The 16,308-nt window shown below is 42.5% G+C and overlaps 1 protein-coding gene across 2 annotated transcripts in view; it reads left to right on the plus strand.

Annotated features, from left to right (window-relative positions):
- The first annotated feature begins 8,261 nt into the window (after positions 1–8,261).
- Positions 8,262–16,308, plus strand: part of TBC1D15 (TBC1 domain family member 15) — a 71,741-nt gene continuing 63,694 nt past the window's right edge. For both annotated transcript variants that reach the window (XM_068971981.1, XM_068971982.1), the window contains exon 1: positions 8,262–8,280. The gene's annotated coding sequence lies outside the window, so the exon portion shown is untranslated. The remainder of the gene's footprint in view (positions 8,281–16,308) is intronic.

Genomic DNA, 16,308 nt, shown 5'->3' on the forward strand with positions numbered 1-16,308 from the left:
CATGTTTTTATAGAAGGATGTGATTAATGGGGCTGCTGTAGTCATTTTGAGATTCAGCGGACAGTTTTAGGACCAAGTACCAACATTCTGGAAATGAAGAGGGAGAAATACAGCACGAGGCTGGGTCTTTGATGACCTAGTTGAAGTGATGAATTAATCAACCCTGACTATCTTTTGAATTTTTGCTTTGGGAGACAAAACAAAATCCACTTATAATACATTTTTTATGACAATTAAAAAAATTTTTATTGGAGTATAGTTGACTTACAATGTTGTGTTAGTTTCAGGTACACCATGGATAGATCTACTCATTTTTAGGTTCTTTTCCTGTACAGGCCATTACAGAGTATTGAATAGACACACACTATATGTAAAATAGGGTCTTCCCAGGTGGCACTAGTGGTAAAGAACCCACCTGCCAATGCAGGAGATGCAAGAGGCAGGGTTCGATCCCTGGGTCAGGAAGACCCCCTGGAGGAGCAAATGGCAACCCACTGCAGTTCTTGCCTGGAGGATCCTCATGGCCAGAGGAGCCTGGCGGCTGCAGCCCATAGGGTCGCAAAGTCGGACACAACTGAGTGACTTAGCACAGTGCACAACTAACAAGGCCCTTACTGTGTAGCACAGGAATTGTCACAATTTTGACACAAGGTAGCATAAAGTAATATGATACAGCATAATTTTTCAGAGTGACTTTCAAAAATTTTGCTCTGGAATCTTTTGCTTTTGCCCTCACCTACCGACTCTCAGCTTCACCAGCCCTACACCCCACGTGCCTCTGGAGCTGCAGCCTCTGCCCTCAGCTTCCTGCTGGCATAGGCAGCGGGGCACCTGCCCTGGTGCAGCGTCACCCCTTCCACCTCCGGGCCGTCACCTCTCCTCCCAAAGTACTCTGCCTCTGCAGTTACCCTGTCTGCTCCCAGCATAAGGTTCTCCCAGGCATGCTACTGTGTGTGTGCGCTCAGTTACTCAGTCGTGTCTGACTCTTTCTGATCTGTGGTCTGTAGCCTGCCAGGGTCCTCTGTCCATGGGATTTTCAAGGCAAGAATACTGGAATGGGGCTGCCATTTCCTCATCCAAAGGATCTTCCTGACCCAGGGATCTAACCCACTTCTCCTGTATCGGCAGGCAGATTCTTTACCCCTGAGCCACCTGGGAAGCCCACTACCTTGTATAGTTAAGCACTAAAACAAAGTTTTTAGTCTGACTGTTATAAGAATTCAGGCAAGGTAGGGATAAATGAATGGTGACAACATTTGGGAGATCGTAATACATGATGTGTGACATGGAGTAACCCATGAAAGACAAACAGGTTAGTCAAACTGAGGTGTGTGAAAATCAAACTGAACAGTTAATTAAATTCTGTAGTTTAGAGGGGAGTGATCACTTTCAGATGATAAGTGTAGCACAGCCGACTAAGACACATATCTTTAAGGAAGTTTCTAGATAGCCATAAAGTAGCTCATGACTTTGGCAAAACATTAATCTCTAAGAGCCTCAATTTCTTCAACTGAAAAACCTGGGAGATTCTCTCTAAAGTTCCACCCAGGTCCAAAGATTCTTTAAGATGCTTCTTAAGATTCTTTTGCATTATATGATTATTTTGAGTGATAAGTTATAATTAGTGAATGGCTATGTAGTTTATGAGAGTGAACTTAGAAACTATAAAATTGCTCAATTCCACAAAGACAGTAATTATTTTAAGTCATAGGAAACACTGACTTTATTTACATTAAATTTATGAATGCTACTTTTTAAAAAGCTGTACACTTGTTATACATGAATTTACTATGTTTTTTTCCTTCTACTGTAGTAAACTCCTACAAATGAAACAAATTACATTGAAATTCTGACATTCTTTCTTCCTCTTTGCATACAGACAGAGGATATCATTGAAAATGGTCTCTTTCCTCTTGAATGTGAAGTTTCAATTCAGTTCAGTCCCTCAGTTGTGTCTGACTCTTTGTGACCCCATGGACTACAAGACCAGGCTTCCCTGTCCATCACCAACCTCCGGAGTTTACTTAACTCATGTCCATCTAGTTGGTGATGCCATCCAATCATCTCATCCTCTGTCGTCCCCTTCTCCTTCCACCTTCAGTCTTTCCCAGCAGCGGGGTCTTTTCAAAAGAGTCAGCTTTTCGCATCAGGTAGTTAAAGTATGGGAGTATCAGCTTCAGCATCAGTCCTTCCAATGAATATTCAGGACTGATTTCTTTAGGATGGACTGGTTGGATATCCTTGCTGTTCAAGGGACTCTCAAGAGTGTTCTCCAACACCACAGTTCAAAAGCATCAATTCTTTGGCGCTCAGCTTTATTTATAGTCCAACTCTCACTCCAAACATGACTATTGGAAATATCATAGCTTTGACTACACAGACCTTTGTTGGCAAAGTAAGGTCTCTGCTTTTGAATATGCTATCTAGGTTGGTCATAACTTTTCTTCCAAGGAGCAAGCGTCTTTTAATTTCATGGCTGCAGTCACCATCTGCAGTGCTTTTGGAGCCCCCCAAAATAAAGTAAGTCACTGTTTCCATTGTTTCCCCATCTATTTGCCATGAAGTGATGGGACCAGATGCCATGATCTTCGTTTTCTGAATATTGAGGTTTAAGCCAACTTTTTCACTCTCCTCTTTCACTTTCATCAAGAGGCTTTTTAGTTCCTCTTCACTTTCTGCCATAAGGGTGATGTCATCTGCATATCTGAGGTTATTGATATTTCTCCCAGCAATCTTGATTCCAGCTTGTGCTTCTTCCAGTCCAGCGTTTCTCATGATGTACTCTGGATATAAGTTAAATAAGCAGGGTGACAATATGCAGCCTTGACGTACTCCTTTCCTTATTTGGAACCAGTCTGTTGTTCCATGTTGTTCTAACTGTTGCTTCCTGACCTGCATATAGATTTCTCAACAGGCAGGTCAGGTAGTCTGGCGTTCCCATCTCTTAAAGAATTTTCCACAGTTTGTTGTGATCCACACAGTCAAAAGCTTTGGCATAGTCAATAAGGCAGAAGTAAATGTTTTTCTGGAACTCTTTTGCCTTTTCAATGAGCCAATGGATGTTGGCAATTTGATCCCTGGATCCTCTGCCTTTACTAAATCCAGCTTGAACATCTGAAAGTTCACGGTTCACGTACTGAAGCATGGCTTGGAGAACTCTGAGCATTACTTTACTAGCGTGTGAGATGAGTGCAATTGTGCAGTAGTTTGAGCATTTTTGGGCATTGCCTTTCTTTAGGATTGGAATGAAAACTGACCTTTTCCAGTCCTGTGGCCACTGCTGAGTTTTCCAGATTTGCTGGCATATTGAGTGCAGCACTTTCACAGCATCACCTTTTAGGATTTGAAATAGCTCAACTGGAATTCCATCACCTCCACTAGATTTGTTTGTAGTGATGCTTCCTAAGGCCCACTTGACTTCATGTTCCTGAATGTCTGGCTCTAGGTTGGTGATCACACCATTGTGATTATCTGGGTTATGAAGATCTTTCTTGTATAGGTCTTTGTATTCTTGCCGCCTTTTCTTAGTATCTTCTGCTTCCATTAGGTCCATACAATTTCTGTCCTTTATTGTGCCCATGTTTGCATGAAATGTTCCCTTGGTATCTCTAATTTTCTTGACGAGATCTCTAGACGTTCCCATTCTATTGTTTTCCTCTATTTCTTTGCATTGATCACCGAGGAAGGCTTTCTTTTCTCTCCTTGCTATTCTTTGGAACTCTGCATTCAAATGGGTGTATCTTTCATTTTCTCCTTTGCCTTTCACTTCTCTTTTCACAGCTATTTGTAAGACCTCCTCAGACTACCATTTTGGCTTTCTAGATTTCTTTTTCTTGGGGATGGTCTTGATCCCTGCCTCCTGTACAATGTCATGAACCTCCATCTATAGTTCTTCAGTCACTCTGTCTATCAGATTTAATCCCTTGAATCTATTTCTCACTTTCACTGTAGAATCATAAGAGATTTGATTTAGGACATACCTGAATGGTAGTGGTTTTCCCTACTTTCTTCAATCTGAATTTGGCAACAGGGAGTTCACGATCTGAGCCACAGTCAGCTCCTGGTCTTGTTTTTGCTAACTGTATAGAGCTTCTCCATCTTTGACTGCAAAGAATATAATCAATCTGATTTCAGTATTGACCATCTGGTGATGTCCATGTGTAGAGTCTTCTCTTGTGTTTTTGGGAGAGGATGTTTGCTATGACCAGTGCGTTCTCTTGCTAAAACTCTAGTACCCTTTGCTCTGCTTCATTCTGTACTCCAAGGCCAAATTTGCCTGATACTCCAGGTATTTCTTGATTTCCTATTTTTGCATTCCAGTCCCCTATAATGAAAAGGACATCTTTTTGGGTGTTAGAATGTAAAGTATAGCTGTGCCATTTCTAAATGGGGAATTAGTTGATATTAATTCGTTAAAACTTTATTTAATATCTTCCATGGGTCAGGCATTTGTGCCAGGTGCAGTGGTAACACATATAAAAAGCATTGTACCTGCTTTTCAGTAATTCATAGCCTAGTAAGGGAAGGAAGGTAGTTCATTAAACCACAAAGCATTTTCCAGCATGACACCATTAAAGTGCAGAAATGGAACCTCTTTAGTCGATCTCTGCTTGTGTGCTTAGCAGTCACTCATTTTTTTTTTTTTTTTTTGGAAAGGTTCATGGATTTTTCTCTGAGAATTATTCCTCTGCTATTTACGTGTACTTTGACTGGAGCTGTGGGTATGAATACAAATGATGAGATGGAGTAAGATGAACACAAAAGCAAGAGAATGAATAAAGATGCCAGAATAGTTGTTCAAATGAGAGACCTGAACTGCAGGAGTGGTATTGGGAATAGGAAGGAGCGACATGATGGGGATGTTTCCCAGAAGACAAACCAAAAAGGCATACCTTGATAGCAATACTTTCCTGGAGAAACTGGATTCTGACTGCATCTCTACTTCAGTAAATGGTAGTAATCTTCAAAGAAGAAAAGCAAAATTTAAGTTTTATTTAAGACCATGTTTCTCAAATTTTAGTATATACACAAATCACCTGGGGATGTGTTAAAATGCAGATTTTTATTTGGTATGTCTGGGGTGGGATGTAGGAGTCTGCATTTCTAACAAGCTCCCAGGATATGATGGTATTGCTTGTCTGCAGACTACACTTTGAGTAGTAAAGATTTAGGATTTTTTAAGGTGTGAGTGGGCCATTCAACTTAAAATTTCCAGTAGGCAGTATATCTAGGCTCTAGATTTTAGAAAAGGGAGACTGGGACTTGAGATATTTGGGAATCATCAACATTTAGGAGGTGATATCAGAACATCAAGATAATAATACAGAATTAGCTTTTGGAAAAAAGGAAGGAAGTCCAAGGATAATCCAAGGAAGTCCAAGGTACATCGTAATTTAAGGGGCAGTTGGAGGATGAGGCTTAAGAACATGAAGTAGCAGATGAACCCAATTTTCAATGAAAAGCCTTTAATTCCCAAGTTTGTTATATAAATATCAATAATAGCTACCATTTATTGAGTACTGGATTCCAAGTACTGTACTAGGGCTTCAATTTTCTCCAAAACACAGGGCATAAGAGATATCATTAAAATTTTTCTCTAACCACACCCAATTACTCCAAGCTGCTGCTGCTGCTGCTGCTACTGCTGCTGCTGCTGCGTCACTTCAGTCATGTCCAACTCTGTGCGACCCCATAGACGGCAGCCCATCGGGCTCGCTAGTCCCTGGGATTCTCCAGGCAAGAACACTGGAGTGGGTTGCCATTTCCTTCTCCAATGCATGAAGGTGAAAAGTTAAAGTGAAGTTGCTCAGTCGCATCCGACCCTTAGCGACTCCATGGACTGCAGCCGACCAGGCTCCTCCGTCCATGGGATTTTCCAGGCAAGAGTACTGGAGTTGGGTGCCATTGCCTTCTCCGTACTCCAAGCTGATGGAAAACTTAATCTGTGTCTTGATTAGGGCTCAACATCACACCTAGGATTGCGTGAAGTTTCCAGCACTCTTAGAGCAGGCCCTCAAGTCTTGACTCAATGTTGGTTACTGCTAATATGCTCCTTTCCCCAGCTTGTTCATACTTTCTGGGTGAGCTGTTTTGCCAACTGAATACCAAGCTTGGGCATGGGATCTTGGGCATGGGTGGTATCTCTGATGCAGTCCTCCTTGTAGTAGGACTGCATTCATTCCCATCGAAGGTCTTGCGACCTCCTTCACCCATTAAGTTTACAATATTCAACTCCAGTATTCTTGCCTGGAGAATCCCAGGGACAGAGGAGCCTGGTAGGCTGCAGTTTACGGGATCTTACAGAGTCGGACATGACTGATGCGACTTAGCAGCAGCAGCATTCCCAGAAGTAGTAACCCCCTCCTCTGTTATTCCCATTGATTACCACTCACTCAACCAACCTCGAAAGCCTCTAACCTCTCTCCACTGCGGGAAGAGAGAAGTACCTCAATGCGCACAGGTGTTTTGCAAACAAAGGGAACTTTTATTCAGTCCAGGGGCAAGAGAAGTGCCGCACTGTGTGCCAGAGCGATTAGGAGTAGAATCCTATCATTCTCTGACATTTTTCTCCAACACTGAGAACAAAACAAATTATTATCCTAATATCTCAACAAATCATCTCACCACATATGCACTGTCCCGTGAGATCTTTACAGCCACTCCATAAATAATTCTCATTTTCCATCCTGAAGCTTCAGTTCAGTTCAGTCACTTAGGCGTGTCCGACTCTTTGCGACCCCATGAATTGCAGCACGCCAGGCCTCCCTGTCCATCACCAACTCCCTGAGTTCACTCAAACTCACATCCATCGAGTCAGTGATGCCATACAGCCATCTCATCCTCTGTCGTCCCCTTCTCCTCCTGCCCCCAACCCCTCCCACCATCAGGGTCTTTTCCAATGAGTCAACTCTTTGCATGAGGTGGCCAAAGTACTGGAATTTCAGATTTAGCATCATTCCTTCCAAAGAACACCCAGGGCTGATCTCCTTTAGAATGGACTGGTTGGATCTTCTTGCAGTCCAAGGGACTCTCAAGAGTCTTCTCCAACACCACAGTTCAAAACATCAATTCTTCGGCCCTCAGCTTTCTTCACAGTCCAACTCTCACATCCATACATGACCACTGGAAAAACCATAGCCTAGACTAGATGGACCTTTGTTGGCAAAGTAATGTCTCTGCTTTTTAATATGCTATCTAGGTGGTCATAACTTTCCTTCCAAGCAGTAAGGGTCTTTTAATTTCATGGCTGCAGTTACCATCTGCAGTGATTTTGGAGCCCCCCAAAATATAGTCTGACACTGTTTCCCCATCTATTTGCCATGGAGTGATGGGACCAGATGCCATGATCTTCGTTTTCTGAATGTTGAGCTTTAAGTCATTTTTTTCACTCTCTTCTCTCACTTTCAAGAGGCTTTTTAGTTCCTCTTCACTTTCTCCCATAAGGCGGGGGGGGGGGGGGGGGAGGGGGGAAGGGGGCGGGGAGGGTGTCATCTGCATATCTGAGGTTATTGATATTTCTCCCAGCAATCTTGATTCCAGCTTGTGCTTCTTCCAGCCCAGCGTTTCTCATGATGTACTCTGCATATATGTTAAATAATCAGCTTAAAAACTTGTTTCCAGTCAACTGTGTAGGAGTTAGGAGATACTGTGCGCTGGACTCTGGAGCAACGAAGGCGTGGTATTATCGCAGTTCCTATCAAAATACCTTGTTCTTGGTCATATGTCAGTGGCAGTCACCAGCCTCAACGTCAGAAACTACACGAAGGCGAAAAGTCTGTGTGTGCGCCTCGGATAGAGGGCTGGATTCCGTTAACTTCACTACAGCCCTATTTCAATTTTACAATGAGACTTTGAGGCTGAAGGTGGAAGTGACTTGCCTATGGCCACAAAGCCATAGGTTTGTTGGGTCCCAATATGGTGTACTTTCCATCATACGAAGCTGAAGAGGCCTGCGAACAGCTCACAGCCTCGCTCCCAGACAAACTCCAAAATACGACTTCAACTTCTATACTCGCCAAGGAAAATTAAACCGGTACTTGTACCAGAGACTCCACCCAAGTAGCTGCCGCGCCTCCTACTCAGCGCGCATGCGTCAGGCTGCTCCTCCCGCCCCCGCGCTTCACTCCTCCGCCTTGCCGCCTCTCCCCGCCTCTTTCCCGCCCGGATGTCAGTCTAGCTTTGCCGGATGTTGTTGTGAGTCCGGGAGACACGTGAGGCACTGCTACGTCATCACAGGCACGCGCAGGAAACATGGCGGCGGCGGGTGTTGTGAGCGGGAAGGTAGGTAACGGCCCTGGAGGGACTCTCCAGTTTTTCTCCGGGTAGGGCTGCTTTTGCTGCTAGGAGGCCGGCTGAGGAGGGATGCGAGGGCCTTTCTGTATCGGGAACAGCATGTAGAGGATGTAGGAGAAGACGCCTAGGTGTCAGCTGTTTTCTTGAGAACGCCGGTTCAGCCTGGGAATTAAGAGACCCGGCTCCTACTCCAAGACTAGCTAGGCCGTGGCGCTGTTTGGTCCGCTCTGCCCCAGGGCGAGAGGCTTTTACCTGTCTTGCCTTTTCTAAGAGACAGGTTGTTGCCCTATTGCGTTCTTTTCTGGCTCGATTTTCTCTGAGTGTCGTTCTTTCTGTCACTTTTCGGACTCCAGGGATTTTTCTGTCTTCCTTTGAGGCGTCACCCAGACTCGCCTCCGCTTTCCTCTGCTTCACTCTGGTAAGGCATCTTTGTCCTCTTCGGGAGGAACTGAAAACAGGTGCTTTGCAGCTGTGCACTTAGAAGAGCACATTGGATCCATTTTACCAGATTTCGAGTTGATTGGTGATGGTGAGCAGTAGGGATGTTTCCTCTCAGGGAGCTGGAGATTTACAGCATCCCACGCTTGTCTGGGAAGGCGTTAGTTACGGTATTTATTTCGAAAGCAAAGCTGTGATGTTCCCGTGGGAGACTCTGTGGTGCTGTTTTACGGAGTTGGTCATTGACCGCCTCGTTTTTCGTTAGGAGTTAGGATTAAGTGCGGAGGATATTTCATTGCATTCTGCCTATTCGTGTTCCAAGGCAACGTCATAATGCCTGTTAGTACTACCGTGGCATACTACGGCAACATTTCCAGTTGCGGGAGTATTTCGTAAACAGTTGGGTGGGGTAATGACTCATCTCATACCAAGGACTATTTACTTTCCGCGGAGAGCTTCGTCTGTTCCTTGATGTCACTCATTTTCTTTACGCTGCCCTCTGAATACCATTTTGAATTGCGTGACAGCGTTTGTGTTTTAGTGTATGAACTACTAGCCAGAATAACACACTACTTTTACCCTGAATTGTGACCTTGCGAAATTGAGCAAGCATGACTTCTTTGTCCTTCAAGGTCTTTATCTCCAGAGTGGATGTGGTGCTAGTCATTATTTCTTGCATTGGAGTTAGGATTATATGAAATGATATAAGCATTAAGAAAGTACGTCCTTCTGCATACTGAATATTTTAAATGATGGGTAGGTCATCGTTTTCGAGTTTTCTCTGTCTTTGGTTGTCTTGTCTGTTTCTGTCTTTAGGATGGGTGCTGCTCTTCTCTTTGACTCATTACATACAGTAAGATTTTCTATCTGGACTGATCCAATCTAGGACTTTCCAAGAAGGGATCCTTTTTATTTGAACTACACTTCGCTCTTTCAGGTGTGGATTGATTTTGATAGAACCTTTGCGATGATGAAGCGGAGTTGTGAAATAGGACTTTTTCCACCCTTTCCTTCCAGGCACTCACTACATTTCATAATTTGACTGCATCTTTTACTTAACGCTACTTTATCAGCGCATTTATTCTCACACGTTGCAAACTTCCACCCATTCTCATCACTGCACCTAATTTTTTTTTTTTCATGCCAAAGGCTGCCCATCTTTCAAATAATTCTGTTGTAACCAGTGAAACCTGCTTATTCCTCCCTCTTCAAGTTCAGATCCAGTTAATGGCGTCATCATTTACTTGGTTGCATGTAAAACAAACTTGGTGATGTCCATTTCTGTAACAGCATTTAATCAGTAAGATGGTAGGACTAATCAGATCCTACCAGTTTTACCTTAAAGAGATTTCTTAAATTTGCTGCATCCTCTTCATTCAGACGTTTAGCCTTGAGTTCTCTGCAGGTTTTTTTTTTCTTTTCTACAGTCTCTTTGCCCAAAGTCTCCTCTGTACACAAGCACTAGAGTTATTTTCTAGTGCCCGAGGCTGATTGTCTCTTGTTTTAAAAAAAACAAACAAAAGTCTTCATTATGGGATTGTCACCATTAAAATAATACTCAAGGCTGGTTAACATGGCATTAAAAAATCTGTGTTGACTTTCTGGCTTTATCTTATACTTTTCTACTTCTCAGTCTTGTTTCTTTGGGAAAAGGGGGATAGGAAAGAAAACACACACATATATTTGTGAAAGAGTGTGTATATGTGTGTCTTTGTATTGATTTATTCCCCACCCCCACCCCAAAGGTTCAGCTAAGACCTGTCTAATTAGAAACCTAGGGCAGTGAATGTTAACCAAGACTTTTAGGAATCACGTGTGGTACTTTTAAAACTATGGATGCTGGGTCGGTCACAGCCCAATTCTATTCATTAGAACCTTGTGGTGTTTAGATCTAGGATGTAGAGTAACTTTCCTACTGAGTCTACTTGCTTGAAAGTGTGATTCTAGGAAGTCACATGGTGAGGAAGTTAATCTCTGTCATATGGAGAAGCAGTGTAAGATAACAGCTAAGAGCATGGACTCTGGAGAGCCAAGCCAGTTTCAAAAACTAACTTCACACTTACTAGTGATGTCAGTCAAATTACTTAATGTCTCTTTGTTTCGGTTTCCTTATCTGTAATGCAGGGATGATAATAGTGTGTACTTCATGGGATTTTTAGGACAGATAAGGAAATGTATTAGAACAAATCCTGGCATGTGGTGTTTAGATCCTGTGTAGGTGTTACTCATCATCTTGATTTCCCTGCAAGTCAGTGGTTAAGTATGGTAGAATTTTGAAGGTTTAGAATATGGTTTTTGGTATGAGTGTGAAATTCATTTTTGAATTTCAGTTCAGTCGTTCAGTTGTGTCCGACTCTGTGACCCCATGGACTGCAGCACACCTGGCTTCCCTGTCCATCACCAACTCTTGGGGCTTGCTCAAACTCATGTCCATCAAGTCCATGATGCCATCCAACCATCTCATCCTCTGTCGTCCCTGTCTCCTCCTGCCTTCAATCTTGCCCAGCATCAGGGTCTTTCAAATGAGTCAGTTCTTTGCATCAGGTGGCCAGAATATTGGAGTTTCAGCTTCAGCATCAGTCCTTCCAGTGCATATTCAGGACTAATCTCCTTTAGGATGGACTGGTTGGATCTCCTTGCAGTCCAAGGGACTCTGAAGAGTCTTCTCCAACACCACAGGTCAAAAGCATCAATTCTTCAGTGCCCAGCTTTCTTTATAGTCCAACTCTCACATCCATACATGACTACTGGAAAAACCATGGATTTGACTAGACAGACTTTTGTTTGCAAAGTAATGTCTCTGATTTTCAATATGCTGTCTAGATTGGTCATAACTTTTCTTCCAAGGAGCAAGCATCTTAATTTCATGGCTGCAGTCATCATCTGCAGTGATTTTGGAGCCCAGAGAAATAAAATCAACCACTGTTTCCCCATCTGTTTCCCATGAAGTGATGGGATTGGATGCCATGATTTAAGTTTTTTGAATGTTGAGTGTTATAATTCTCAGTGTTTTTTTCAGAATTTGAAAAATACCTTGTTTTAGAAGTCACAGGGTGTTCTGTGGGGGTCGAATGGTTAGAACTCTGTGCTTCCTCTGCTGGGGAACTAGGATGCTGCATGGTGTGGCCAACCCCCTCCAAAGTCATGTGGTTGTGATGAATGAGAAACCGTCATAGTAGGGCAGTGGTGAAGGAGACGGAGCCTGACTGCTGGAGTCCAGAACTGGGCTCCACTGCTGTGTAGCTGTGTTACTTTGGGCAAATGTCTGAACATTCTGTGCACCAGTTTTCTCATTTGAGAAATGGGAGCTAATGATTTAATGGGAGCTAATACTGTAGGATGGGAGCTAATGATTATTTTCCATCATGAGATTTTGGAGAGGATTAAATGAGTTAATATTTGCAAGGCATTTAGAATAGTACCTGGTATCAGATAAGTGCTTAATAAATGTTAACTGCTGTTATTGTTAAGAAAGATCTTTCAGACTGTCTTAAAGTTGTAAGGTTATTGTTTGGAAATAGTTGAATATTTGTATTTTGTTGCCATTTTATACAAAGAGATTAAAGCTGCCCCCAAATACTAAAGCACTATAGTTATATAAAATAAATTGGAGGGAGAAAAGGCAAAAGGAAAGTAAAGAATTGACATATCACTATATAAGGTTAAGGTGCACAGCCTGATGGTTTGATTTGTATGTATTGTGAGATGATTACCACAGTAGGTTCAGCTAACTCTTCTTCTCGTATAGATCCTTCTATATGAGGATAGATCATCTCATGTAGATTGTGTTGTGATTTTTTAGGGGAGAGATAGGGCCATTACCTGCAAAAGCTGTCCTGCTGTAGGATAATTAGTGGAATAAGTTGACTTATCACGAAGGAGGCAGGAGAAAAGAGATCATTAGAAGTATGTTTTGGCCTTTATACCCAGTGCCTATGAGGGTTGCAGTTTTCCTTTTATTCATTTATAAAATATTTATTAAACACCTGATTTTTTCCAGGGACTAGTCTAGGCATTCTGGATACATTAGACAGTCCTTACCTTGGAAATTACAGATTTTAGTTCTTCAGAAGGAAAATATTGACTAAAATCCATCCCGTTATCTTGTTTAAATAAATTCAGTGAGTTTCAGGTTTTTGAACTGGTGCTGTTAATAGTGATGTTTGTTTTCTTGAGGCTTGTAGACTAGACTCATCCTCATGAGGGCAAGGTCTGAAATGTTTCATCTGTATCTGGCCATAGATGCTGTCACATAGTATGTATTCACTGAGGAGGAAAGAGCAAGAAAATAGGGGGGAAAAAATGAAGAGGGATTAGAGGAAGAGTGATGGATGGGTTCATTGAAAGTGCTCTTGTTTTGGAGTTGAAAAGTCCTGTTTTAGTATATTTGCATTTCTCTCTAGGCCTGTGGTTTTTTACTGTGATTGTGTCAGAATTTGACTCTATTGAAAATAGCTAGAAACAGTTGGGAAATCACCTGTTGTTTTTTTTTTCTGAGTTTTTTTTAAAATGGTTTTCTTAGGAAGAATTTATTTTGTAGCTTAAATTTGGCCCTTTCCAGTTCCTTTTAGATACGTTTATAGTCCTGTGAAATCCTGTGCTTAAGAAAGATTGATGTTCTTATTATCTGGTAGGTTTTCCTGGAGAATTTTCTGAGAGTGTATGTGTGTTAGCTGCTCAGTCATGTCTGACTCTTTGTGAGCCCACAAACTATAGCCCGCCAAGCTTCTCTGTCCATGGCATTCCCCAGGCAAGAATATTGGAGTGGATTGCCATTTCCTTCTCCAGAGAATTTCCCAACCCAGGGATCAAACCCTGGTCTCCTGCATTGCAGGCAGATTCTTTACTGTTTGAGCAACAGGCAAGTCCTTTTCTTAGACTAGATCTTACTAAATGGTAGTGTCTTCCTGGTGTAGGATACAATGAATATGTCTTCCTTATTTTTCTGGCATTCTTTAACAAACATTTGAGTACCTTCTGTGTGCTGAGTTCTTTATTCTTGACACAGCACAGTAGTTTGCCATTTTAAGAAGTCATTTCAATTTGTGGTTTAATAAAAACATGACTTGGGGAAAGAATTTAAATATTGTTTGCTTTGATGGGTTTTAGTTGCTGAGACTAAATGAAAGGAAGGAAATCCTTTTGGAATTTGTTTACTGTTTCTTGCACAGTCTGTGGTGTGTCTGTAGTCATTGGCATAAGAGAAGTCCTTCATTTAGTCCCCGTTACGCCTCTTGGACTGCCTTCCTCTCTGACATGGTTTGGCACACTGATGCTCTTAAGCATTAGCAGTTCTGCCTGCCCTTTGTTGAGAGTTGTACCATCCTCAGTGTCTCTCTGTCTTCACTCTCAGAAAGTTGTGTGGTTTGTTACTCTTAAAACCACCTGTGTTCTACATTTCTTTGAGTTACACAGTCATTACTGACCAACATGCCCCAAATAAAACTCATTGTTTACATTCTTTCTTCTGTATTCTCTCTCTCGGTGAATAGCCACATACACTCAGTTTTGTCCTCGAGTCTTCTCCCTTCCCCTCCTGCATCTGATCAGTCATGGAGTCCTGTCATTTTGACCTTGTAATTACCATTCTGAGCCATCTGCCTTCCTCATCCCACTGCCACTGCCTTGGTTGAAGCCACCATGAAGTGCTTCCTCTGTGCATTATTGCAGCTGTTCTTTTGGCTCTGCAGCTGGTGTGTTGGTTTTGAAAAGGCAGGTCTGCCATGGCATTCCATGTCATGGCATTCCATTCCATGGCATTCTGCTAGAACTTTCTAATGACTTTTAGTGGTAAATAATTGTCTTCAGGGTAAACTCCAAACTCCCAAATTCCTGAGCATGGTTTAAAAACATTGTCATCACTGGGGGCTTTCCAGATGGCTCAGTTGGTAAACAATCTGCCCGCAGTGTGGGAGACCTGGGTTCGATCCCTGGGTTGGGAAGATCCCCTGGAGAAGGGAGTGGCAACCCACTCCAGTATTCTTGTCTGGAGAATTCCACGGACAGAGGAGCCTGGTGGGCTACAATCTATAGGGTTGCAAAGAGTTGGACACGACTGAGCGACTGACACACATCATCTGATCTAGTTCCTGCTCTTGTGTCGAAACTGTTAGTCACTGCTTGCTGATCCGGGTTGCAGTCATTAATGAAACTACTGTCTGCATAGAACACATACCCTCTGCCAAGAACATACACCCTCTTTGAGGTATCATTGCCATTCTTCAGGTCTTGGGCTGTATGTCACACTAGTTACAGTCTTTCTGATTTCTCGTCCTGCCTGACCCCTTTCATGTAGGGTGAAAGTGTTGGTTGCTCAGTCACGTGCGACTCTCTGCCACCCCATGTACTGTAGCCCGCCAGGCTGCTCTGTCTATGGAATTCTCCAGGCGAGAATGCTAGAGTGGGTAGCCATCCCCTTTAGGGTCTGCTTTGGCAACTGTTTACATATTTATTAAATCATACATTGCTTTTATCTGTTTTCCTGTCCTAACCCCCAGTTAGATTCAGTCACTGCCTTCATAGCAATCTCACTTATTTTTACCCAGAAGCCTGCCCTGTGCCTGGCACAGTGCAGGCGTTCACTATATAACTATTGAAGAAATGACTGTAATTGACATCTCATACAAGATCCTGTGTACACTTCTGTCACATTTTTCTATGATCGTTGACTTACATGACATTACTTACCATGTATGTTTTTCCACCAGCACTTTTTATCTCCAAATCTAGTTGGTGCTAAGTAAATGTGAATGAGTAAAGACGCTTAAATCAGGTTAGGGGAAATGCAGAAGATTGGATGTGTTTGAATAGGCTCTGCTTGTGTCCTTTTGAAGGACTTAGTAGAAGTTGTTTGCAGAGAGAAGGTATAAAAGGGTGTTCTGGGTAGAAGGAACAGAATGCACACAGCATGCAAAGGCACAAGGCTTTGAGGAACAGGGAAGTTCAGAGGGGCCCAAGGCACGAAGTATTGCGGGGTGACAGATGTTGCAGAGTTGTAGAAGTAAAGGGTAGTCAGAAGAATTTGAAACTCAGGCGTGGTGTGGTGAGACGTACATTTTATAAAGGTCATTTTTGTCAGTTGTTTTACACTGTACAGTTCACACAGATTATTGGAAGGTGACTAGATTGGGGAGGAGTGATCAGAATATTATTTTAGTAACCCAGGCTAAAAATGATGAAGGGTCAGTGTCAGAGGGGAAGGTTTGAGGGGTTTTAGGAGGTAGCATGGGGATGGTGAAAGAGGCATTTAGGTACTGGGTGGAGGGGTTGTCTTACAGTTGGGAATATCAGAGGAGCAGATTTAGGATAAAACTTACTGACTGTAAGATGTCTGTGGGTTGTTCAAGTGGAGACATCAAGTGGGTGCTTACATATTGCTCATTAGAGTTTCTGGGCTTATTCTGGCATTTCCTGCAGATAACATCTCTAATCAAAACGTTAAATTACTTATATGCTGAATAGTTTTAAACTGAATTTTGTAACTTTCTTGTTGTTAAATTTAGTTTAAAAATTCACAGTTGCTAAAGTTCAGAATGTATGTTGTGTATAGTAGGTGTTGAATTTCCAGTTTTGGACAGA

The sequence above is a fragment of the Capricornis sumatraensis genome, chromosome 4 (genome assembly GCF_032405125.1).
Source record: "Capricornis sumatraensis isolate serow.1 chromosome 4, serow.2, whole genome shotgun sequence".
NCBI classification, from domain to species: domain Eukaryota; kingdom Metazoa; phylum Chordata; class Mammalia; order Artiodactyla; family Bovidae; genus Capricornis; species Capricornis sumatraensis.